This window comes from Sinocyclocheilus anshuiensis, unplaced genomic scaffold (genome assembly GCF_001515605.1).
Source record: "Sinocyclocheilus anshuiensis isolate Anshui unplaced genomic scaffold, SAMN03320099.WGS_v1.1 scaffold1626, whole genome shotgun sequence".
Classification (NCBI taxonomy): domain Eukaryota; kingdom Metazoa; phylum Chordata; class Actinopteri; order Cypriniformes; family Cyprinidae; genus Sinocyclocheilus; species Sinocyclocheilus anshuiensis.
Window position 1 is genome coordinate 699,037 of NW_015547254.1, and position 10,947 is coordinate 709,983.

Below are 10,947 nucleotides of genomic sequence, written 5' to 3' on the forward strand. Positions count from 1 at the left end.
AAATGACTGTTGCTCTGTCAACCAACCTGAAACTCTATGCCATCCTTATTGATGAGCCAAATCAATCCTACTGAATTGTGAAAATTAGACTAGATGTTTGCATCAAATAAACTACTGCATATACTCAGACTATCAGGCTCTTTGGAGCCCACAAATCTGTGCTGTCAACAGGAACAGGACAGCTGCCCTATAGGTTTGCAAAATGCGGCAATACCGTCTCCTTGGCTGTCAAGCCACCTGTCTCAGGCGTCAGAAGTTATCCCCTTGAACACACATGCTTCATTCAGACACATATGTGCAATCCAGCTCATGTCATCGCCTTTGAGACAAACACTTCACATTCATATCAAGTCGCAACTGTAATGGAAAATAATTTATAGCGCTGCCATTTTTTTCCTTCTTCACCAAAAATGCACAGACAGGGGGAGTCAAACAATACTGTAAGCGAAAAACGTGCTGCGGTATAAGTATGTGACCCCTTTAGAGAGCAGACATCGCATTGATCTGAGCATCTGGATAAGGGCTCTACAAAGGCATCTGCGTTTAGACTCTGTTTATAGGAGAAAGGGAGAAAGAAAGAGAGACAAAAAGCATAATACTGAAGTGACTTCATAATGCCTCTTTGTCACTAAATGGAGTCCTTTCTTCTAGGGCCACTCTGGTCACTATTGTCCTCCAGCCTGTGTGAAATTCATTTTGACAACCCTACTAATTGGATAAAACCGCTCTCGGCTGCCCGTAGGCCTCCCTCGTACCGATCACATTCCATTTGCTTTCCGCACAGAGGGAGGAGAAGAGTAACGAGGAAGCGAGGGGAGGAGGTGGGGTTTAGCTCCTTCTGAAAACGTATCACCCCTTTCCCTTCACCCTATTTATGTCCTTCAGACCCCCCCGACCCATCCTCGATTCTCCAAACATCACAATACCCCCCCTTTAGATAAACACATGCGGTGTCAAGTGTGAGGAGTGCTGGGTTCAACTGCCCGCGCGGGCCCATGGCCCACAATGCCACAGCGCATATCTGCCATGCGGGAGGCCCGTTGCTCTGGGCGACGGTAACAGGCAGAACGCACCTTAATAGAGTGGAGAGTCATTGTAAAGCAGTGAGCCGGTGCATGGACAATAACCCTACGGCCCCCTGTGAAAGGAGAGACGTTTCTCAGAAGGGCCAGAGGAAGAGCTGATGGGGACAGCTCAATGAACAAGTGAGGGCTGCAGTTTTGGGCTGGGGGGAGCTGGATAGCCAAAAGTGGTTAGTGGGTGTGGGGGTGGGTGTAGGAGGGAAGCTTTAGGGATCCAAATTAGAGAGTGGATGTCAACTAGTGATTGACCAAAGAGGGGGGAAATTGAGATGGTGGATGGTCGAAGTTTGCTGGCCATTTGGCTGAAGGAGCCAAAAATGGAGAAAGTACCGTTCAGAGGGAGAGTTTAGTAAAATTATGGCCTCCTTACAGATTAACAACACACTTTAATGTTCTATAAACAGAATATATCAATATTTATGCTCTGTAATGGCTCATAATATATTTGTCTGCAATCAGAGGAAGCACCATTTCGACCAAACTTCTACTGATAAAAGTAGGCCTACAAAAGTTTTTTTTTGTACTTTTCGGAATAAAGTCACTTATGCTCACCAAGGCTGCATTTAATTGATTTAAAAAAAACTGTAAAAAAAGAAAAGAAATGCTGTTAAATATTATTACAATTTAAAATAACTGTTTTCTATTTTAATATATTTTAAAATGTAATTTATTTCTGTGTTGGTGAAGCTGAATTTTCAGCAGCCATTACTCCAGTCTTCTTCAGTGCCACATGATCTTGATGTGCTGATCAAATGTGCTGATTTGGTGCTCAAGAAACATTTCCTATTATTACCAACATCGAAAACAGTTGTGCTGCTCCATATTTTCGTGGAAACCGCAATCACCTTTTTCTGAGATTCTTTCTGTAACATTACAAATGTTTTAACTGTCACTACTTAATATAAGTATTAATTTCTTTATTAAAGGGGTCATATGATGTTTCTAAAAAGAACATTATTTTGTGTATTTGGTGTAATGAAATGTGTTTATGTGAAAATGTGCTGCACACATCTGAATATTTGGGTTGAACTGTTCTGGAACATTGTTGTAAATACAACTTAACCACTGATTTCTAGTCGTGTCCTCTTTTGGAATGCCAAACAAAGTAGATTCGCTTTCACAACAAAACAGCGTCACACACAGTGGGCTAGAGTAAGTAGAGGCCGGCGCCTGGAATGAGCAAAGGCTTCGGATTTGACGAAGGAGCGGCCCACGGCTCCGCTTCGTCCACGGTGAAAGCCGATCCGGCGATCCACAGCGGTTCCTCATTGTTTTTTAGTAAATGAACAAAATTAATTTTAATTTATGTGTTCATCTAAAAATTCACAAAAAAAACAGAAATATTTAACTACATATTTTTTTTAAAAAGCATTGTAATCAATAAATGCAATGCAAAATCTTCTGTGATCATTTCTGATTGATGATGTAAATAGATAATTGAGTTTTTAACTGATTTATTGAACCATTTGAACTGATTCACAGAAAAACAAATCAAACTTGAATCAATATTAACTGAAGTTTAAATCAGGGGCACAACTGAAAAATCATAAGACAGAAGAATTGTGAAACTAATCTAACGACATGGTCTTTAAGCCAAATAAAACAGGCAATGAAATCATTTTACTATTTAAAGTATTGCTTCATTGTACATTCCCAGCAAAATCATCATGAATATTCAATATATCACCCAGCCTAAACTCATAGTTCACCTGCTGCCATAGCCATGACTTTACCTTTAGGGCTATTGTCTTCACCATCACTTAATCCTCTGGAAAGTTCTCATGGCTCTCAGAACAGATTAGCAGGTGTAAGCAAAGCAGAATCTTTTCCAGTGCTGCCTAGACTCCCACAATTCACCGCAAAAACATCAGTCGTTCCCATGCCGGAAAATTAAACATCAAAAGCACCACTAACAAGGCCAATACCCCTGCCATCACCATATCCTTCAGTGTATTAATGAGCAACATCCACCCCTGCCCAAAAAAATACAATAATGAGACCCACTCAATGGATTAATGAGCAAACGATCGAGCCAAGTCCAGGGGCTCTGATCAATTAAGCACCCCGATATTTGCATAATTCATATAACAAGGCAGCATTAACTAGCACACGCTAATTATTGAGTTTGGGCATTTTGAGCAGGATGGTCACATGACTGCATACCTCCATTTGGCCAGACGATGGGAACTGTCAGTTAGGATTAGACTGACTCTGTTTTCGTGCTGCTTCCCACCAAGGCAGGTATTATAAGAGGTTCAGTTCACCAAAAATCCATTACAAACCTGCCTTGGTGATGCTTATTAGGAAAATATTGTCAATCAGTAAATGGGTTCAATGAGCTTAGATCACTTCACACACATCTTAGAAACAGAAAAAGAGCCAAGAAATAGTTATTTTTTAACAAAATATAAGTAATATTAGAAGTGTGTGGTTTTTTGGTTTCTTTTTTCCTCAGAGAGTGATCATAGGCATTTGCATTCTCACAAGGACCCAAATACTGCTCTAATTTAAAGAAATAATCACTTTCGGAACCAACTGCTTGAATACGGATCAAACTACAATGTAATCAAATATCTAACAGAAATAAACACTTTTCAAATCATGACTAAAAAACTTCACAATGGAGGACAAGTGTTTCGAGCTCTCAAACACATACAACCATTGTGAAGTTCATTACAAAATAAAGAATAGATATTTATACTGAACATATTTTCTTGTAAAAACCACACAGCTTATAGCTGTGCAGATGAGAGGAGAGAGGGAAGGATGGAGGGGCCCCTCCTGCTCTGGCAGCTTTTCCATCATAGTGAATGGAACCAATTATAAATCAAAAGCAATTTCTCCACATTATTCAACAGGAACTCAGTGAGCTTAGACTGCCTGCATGCTCGCCAGCAAGAGTCCAGTACCAAAGATTGGAAAAAACAGCAGGAAGGGTTAGGAAATCAAAATATATAATAAAACTAAAACATAATAAAACTGTTTATAATGCACTCATGCAATAATGCTCTGTTGCCTGAGTGAATGGCTGTAAACAGCACTGATACAAGCAAAAAATAAAAATAAAATAAAAAATAGGACATTAAAGCTGAAATGTGTCTAAAATGTCTTTTAAAAACAGGTTTTGTATAGTTAAAGCCAAATGACTAGGCCTTTCAGAGCCAAAGGTCTGGCTTTGGCAGAGGAAGCCCTTGTCAACTGTAAACACCTGCAACATCCATGACCACACAGTTTGCAGACACATCAAAAGCAACACCAACCACATAATAAACAAACCCTAAATTGCAAAACAATACAGTAGCCTTTGGCTTTTGAACATGCCATGGTGTCCAAAAGGCATAAAGATGAAGAAAACTCCCTACCTATTTCAAAACAAAACTGCTGTGCTGAAGGACAGGTGTTTACAAAATCATATACACCATCGTTTAAAAGTTTGGGGTGAGTAAGATTTTTGTTTTTGAAAGAAATTAATACTTTTATTCAGCAATGATACATTACATTGATCAAAAGTGACAGTAGAGACATTTATAATGTCAAAAAAAGATTTATTATATTTCATGCAAATGCTATTTTTAACGTTTTATTCAAAGAATCCTCCCAAAAATGATCAGTTTCCACAAAAAAAAAAAAATTAAGCAGCACAGCTGTTTTCAACATTGAAAATAATAAGAAATGTTTCTTGAGCACCAAATCAGCATATTCGAATGATTTCTGAAGGATCATGTGACACTGAAGACTGGAGTAATGGCTGCTGAAAATTCAGCTGTCATCACAGGAATAAATTATACCTTAAAATAGATTAAAATAGAAAACAGTTATTTAAAATTGTAATACTATTTCAATAATACTAATACTGCTTTTATTTTTGGTCAAAAAAAATGCAGCTTTCATGAGTATTAGAGACTTCTTTTAAAAATATTAAAAATCTCACAGATCCCCAAATTTTGAAAAGTAGTGTATATTGCAAATAAAAAATCATAAAGCATATACAGCTTTTTAAAAACCTCCTTATGTTTGAGAGAAAAAAAATCTTCACAGAACTATCTTCAACAAGTGATTTTGATGATTTTTGTAAAATTAATTTGTAAAATTCCAATTATCAGAAAATGAAAGTGGCATATAATCTATCCTGGATAAATAATGAAGACAAGTAATGGAGTGTGTGTGTGCGGGAACGTTTCAGAGCATGTGTGTGACTCTGACAGTGAACTATAGGTCTCTAAAGACGAGTTATTGAGAGAGTGTGAATGGTCTTGCGGAGAACGTCTCCATTACTCTGTGCTTGTCAAAACGATCCTTAATCTCTGTACAAATATCAGCTTTACACACACTGAGCTGTTTGTCTGCAAACAGTCGCTGCTTATTTACCAGGGTCTGGAGTTTATCAATGATCTCACCGCCTTGCAACAGACACATTGACACAAACAGCAACGTGCTGCTATGTTTGTGCGTTTCCTTGATGTCAGAGACAACTCAAAACTACAGTCTTCACAACGACTGGTGAAGTGACAAGGTAACGCATTACAGAGTATTTCACAGGTTTTAGAGTAAAAGTAAATGGACAACATGCTCTTAAAGGAATAGTTCATTCAAAAATACACTCACCCTCTCAGGCCATCCAAGATGAGTTTGTCTCTTCATCAGAACAGATTTTGAGAAATTTTGCATTACATCACTAGATCAACAATGGATCCTCTGCAGTGAATGGGTGCCATCAGAATGGGAGTTCAAACAGCTGATAAAAACATAACAACAACCCACAAGTAATACATACAACTCAAGTCCACTGAGTAATGTCTTATGAAGCAAAAAGCTGTATGTTTGTAATAAATATACCATTAAGTTTTTAATTTCTAACCATTGCTTGCAGCTAAGTTCTCTATCCATATTATTGATTTCTCCGGTAAAAAAAAAAGGTCTTATCTGAATCAGGAGAGAAATATGCACAGATCAAACACCATTTACAAGTAAAAACAGTCCTAAAAAAATATGTACATGGATCTTGATGTGAGAGGACAACAAGGAAAGCATTTTTATGGATTATGGACCATTAAAAGCCTTAATGTTTCTTACAAACATTAAGCTTTTCACTTCACAAGTCTTTAATTGATGGACTGGAGTTGTGTGGATTACTTGTGGATTATTGTGATGTTTTTATCAGCTGTTTGGACAGATCCCCAAATTTTGAAAAGTAGTGTATATTGCAAATAAAAAATCATAAAGCATATACAGCTTTTTAAAAACCTCCTTATGTTTGAGAGAAAAAAAATCTTCACAGAACTATCTTCAACAAGTGATTCTGATGATTTTTGTAAAATTAATTTGTAAAATTCCAATTATCAGAAAATGAAAGTGGCATATAATCTATCCTGGATAAATAATGAAGACAAGTAATGGAGTGTGTGTGTGCGGGAACGTTTCAGAGCATGTGTGTGACTCTGACAGTGAACTATAGGTCTCTAAAGACGAGTTATTGAGAGAGTGTGAATGGTCTTGCGGAGAACGTCTCCATTACTCTGTGCTTGTCAAAACGATCCTTAATCTCTGTACAAATATCAGCTTTACACACACTGAGCTGTTTGTCTGCAAACAGTCGCTGCTTATTTACCAGGGTCTGGAGTTTATCAATGATCTCACCGCCTTGCAACAGACACATTGACACAAACAGCAACGTGCTGCTATGTTTGTGCGTTTCCTTGATGTCAGAGACAACTCAAAACTACAGTCTTCACAATGACTGGTGAAGTGACAAGGTAACGCATTACAGAGTATTTCACAGGTTTTAGAGTAAAAGTAAATGGACAACATGCTCTTAAAGGAATAGTTCATTCAAAAATACACTCACCCTCTCAGGCCATCCAAGATGAGTTTGTCTCTTCATCAGAACAGATTTTGAGAAATTTTGCATTACATCACTAGATCAACAATGGATCCTCTGCAGTGAATGGGTGCCATCAGAATGGGAGTTCAAACAGCTGATAAAAACATAACAACAACCCACAAGTAATACATACAACTCAAGTCCACTGAGTAATGTCTTATGAAGCAAAAAGCTGTATGTTTGTAATAAATATACCATTAAGTTTTTAATTTCTAACCATTGCTTGCAGCTAAGTTCTCTATCCATATTATTGATTTCTCCGGTAAAAAAAAAAGGTCTTATCTGAATCAGGAGAGAAATATGCACAGATCAAACACCATTTACAAGTAAAAACAGTCCTAAAAAAATATGTACATGGATCTTGATGTGAGAGGACAACAAGGAAAGCATTTTTATGGATTATGGACCATTAAAAGCCTTAATGTTTCTTACAAACATTAAGCTTTTCACTTCACAAGTCTTTAATTGATGGACTGGAGTTGTGTGGATTACTTGTGGATTATTGTGATGTTTTTATCAGCTGTTTGGACTCTCATTCTGACGGCACCCATTCACTGGTGATCAAGCAATTTAATGCTAAATTTCTCCAAAATCTGTTCCGATGAAGTAACAAACTCATCCTGGATGGGCTGAGGGTGATTACATTTTCAGCAAATTTTCAGCAAATTTTCATTTTTGGGTGAACTATTCCAAGAGGAACCAAACATGAGAAAGTGAGAAACTCAACCAGCCACCTGGATGTCCAGGTGTTATTGTGTGCCTAATGAAATGGAGAAAGCACTGAAACTAAATTACCTCGACCAGGTGAGGCCACAACAGCGACTTTATACTTCAGAGATGATTATTCTTCACTGCAGGCTATAAATTGCCTCTTGACAGCTGCCATACTTTTGAGCTTTGGATAATTCAGAGCGCGTTTGGAAATAGCAGACTGACACGCCGTGCATTCCACTATGAGAAGATAATCTTCATAGAAGAGCATCTTTAACCCGCACGCACATACAAACCCGCAGATTGTTGCCTCCAGGCTATTATGACTGCATGAACATACCTGCAGAAACAGACATGAAAGCCAACCTGGAGGAGTTTTTTTATTACACAGCCTTCTTCTGCAAATTAACAGAAAAGTTACACCCTTAAAGAAAACAATAAGCTGGTCCAAAAACCTCTGCGGCAACAAAAAACCTTCACATCCACAAGAGTCAAGACTAATCAGCTCTCATTTGGTTACACACACTAGAAATGAGTTCATAATGCTGACGTCTACAGCCTTGTTTATATGCCAATTTATCTATGAAAACAAGAGCGTTTAAAGACATATGTCACATCCCTGACATCTCTACCATGCTGATACCCGATCAGCCTCATCTCTCCCATCTAATATGCTTTTATCAACCTTTCCAAGACCCCAGACGGGCCTCTCTGGCTCAGCTATGGGATACCTGTTACACTGAAAGAATGCGGAGCAGTGAGGGCATGTCATCTGAAATCTGTGCATCCATCTGTGCATAGCTAATAGGCCTTCCCAGCATTATAGCCAAATAAGGTCAGAGCACTATGAAAGCCAACAAGATAATCAGACTGGAATCAATTATGGAACAACTTTGATCCACCCGACCACCAATCATCTTGAGCAAAAACCAGCTACCGCAGTTTTTCCTCAAATTGAATTCTTGGCATCTGAGCAGAGCGATCTGGCTCGTAAGAATCTATCAACTAGTTTGAAACAAACGCAAGGTCAGCAAGCATTCCTCTCAGTTGGCCTGTTTTATTTCTTTTTCGAGAACAATGCAGCACCTGGGCACTAACATTTTGGGGCCCTGATAAACTTCATTACTAGCTTTGTAACAGTATTGTCCTGTTATAACTCTATAACAACCATGCGGGACTGTATAAACATTTCCATGCAAATCAAATGTCAGAAATCAAATCTTTAGTTGTTCATCAGTTAGGTTTGGTTTTGTCTCCAAAGTACAGCAAGGATTTCTGAGCAAAAGACATCTTACAGATCAACAGTAACATTTTCATGAACTATATTGATACTTTTTATAATAAAAATAACTAAATCATTAGACTACAACAGTAAAACATAATATGCATTATGAAAAATGAATTCAAAATAAAATGATTTTGTTAATTATTATTATTGCCATTCTATCTATTGATTGCCATTTATTTATTATCCATTATTATATTATGTTGCTTTGCGATATAGTCACAATGTATTTTTTTCCTAACAGTTAGCTATGTCTAACAGACTGATTAAGAAGAAAATGTGTGAATATCTATAAAAATCTCTATTTTAGACCCAATGAAGTGAAACTACATAACCTAAAAAGTTTGCAAATATTTTATATAACCGCTACAACACTGCTTTGTAATTGTTTACAAACAAACAGTTAAGATATTTTGGGCACAATTTCCTAATGACCAACAATTATCAACATTTGACCAATTTGTTTTATCAACATAAAACAAACTCTGTTCTGAAAAAAAAAAGATATTTAAAAGTGAGAATGTTAATAGAATGACAAAATATATAAACACACATGCTTAATTCAAGTGTAAATTGTGTTAAGCATTGTAATGTCAACTACTATAGCTAAATGAGGCCTGTAAAACTATGCAAAAATGTTCATGTATGCTTTTTAGAGATGCTCTTACACTTCATAACACATTTATTGACACTCTGACAATGATTCATTAATACAAACATCTTATAAATATTATAAATACAGAGGTATTTTAATTTTGCCTATGATTAGCATTAGAGGGACAAATTAACATCACAGCTGCAGCCAAAGCGCATTTAGCTGTCTTTTATTGAAATACCGTCATAAATACGACTACTAAATAGTTTTTAAAGTAGAAAAACAACAAACGTAACCTCGGAGAGTCGGGAATCTATTACATGAATATGATAAGAGGACGTCGAAACTAAATAGCTAGTTAGCTAACACCCGCATCTTTTTTTTTTTTAAGTATTTAAAAAAGGCATCTTTCTTTGATTAACAACACGCGATCATTTCTATAGGGCGAGTATTCGCAAAAGTGCAAAAAGTAGGAAGTATTATGAAAAGTTAAGTAAACTTGAGTAAGCTATTAGAATAGCATGGAGGGGTTCCTAAAAACAAGAGATGTTTTGGGGGGAGGAGAGAGAGACTTACCAAAAACGTGCAGTAGTTTGGAGTTGAATCCACTAGTTTTTCGTTGGTCGACTTTTTCCAGCAATGTTTCTCGCTGTTTAATCCAAGAAAACGGCAATTCCTCTCCTTCTTTTCCCCGCAAACCGCTACTGCTTCAGTAATTTACTGCTGCAGCAGCACCGACATTTTCTTCGGCTCCCCAAGTTCTTGCATTGAAAGGACGTTTTTGGATGACTGAGTTCTGGAACAATTCTCTCTTTTGCGAGGAACTTCTCGGGTCCTCCCACTTCCCAGGAAGGAGGAGGGATCTGAACAATAAAGATTCCTTCCCAAATCTCAGCGTAGTTCACGCTTGTCTCTCCTAAAGAAATAGGGTTTAAAGCTTGAGTGGAACATTCGTGACGAGAACTTTGCGTTATTTTACGTCCGAAACCTAAACGTTCGCAAAGTTACGTGCGCAGGATGAGCCCTCCCCCTCCCGCAGACCTCCCTGTTCTCCCTGATTTGGTATGCACTCGTCCCCGCAGGGCTTGCATTGACCCCCGTCTATTGAAGCGACAGTCCCGCAGGCGCAGCTGTGCCGTGTTGTGCGGGAAAACCTCACCGTGAGGACCTCTGCATGTGTCTCTCAGAGCTACCGGGTCCATTAATAACCGACCATTCTGACAAACATCATACCATTACAGACACGGTCACTAAAGACATTTACCTGCACGGTTTTTTCAGCATGGAAAACTATGGCAAACAGTTTTAGTGTTAATTTCTTAAAGCTAAATTTAATAATCAAATTATTCACTCACACACACACACGCACGCACGCACGCACGCACACACACAC

At 37.9% G+C, this 10,947-nt stretch overlaps 1 protein-coding gene across 1 annotated transcript in view; it reads right to left on the minus strand.

The window, feature by feature from the left end:
- The window catches only part of LOC107701672 (brother of CDO-like), a 33,140-nt gene extending 22,779 nt beyond the window's left edge, over positions 1 to 10,361 (minus strand). Inside the window, exon 1 of the mRNA XM_016503731.1 lies at positions 10,131 to 10,361. The gene's annotated coding sequence lies outside the window, so the exon portion shown is untranslated. The remainder of the gene's footprint in view (positions 1 to 10,130) is intronic.
- Between the last annotated feature and the right edge of the window lie 586 nt (positions 10,362 to 10,947).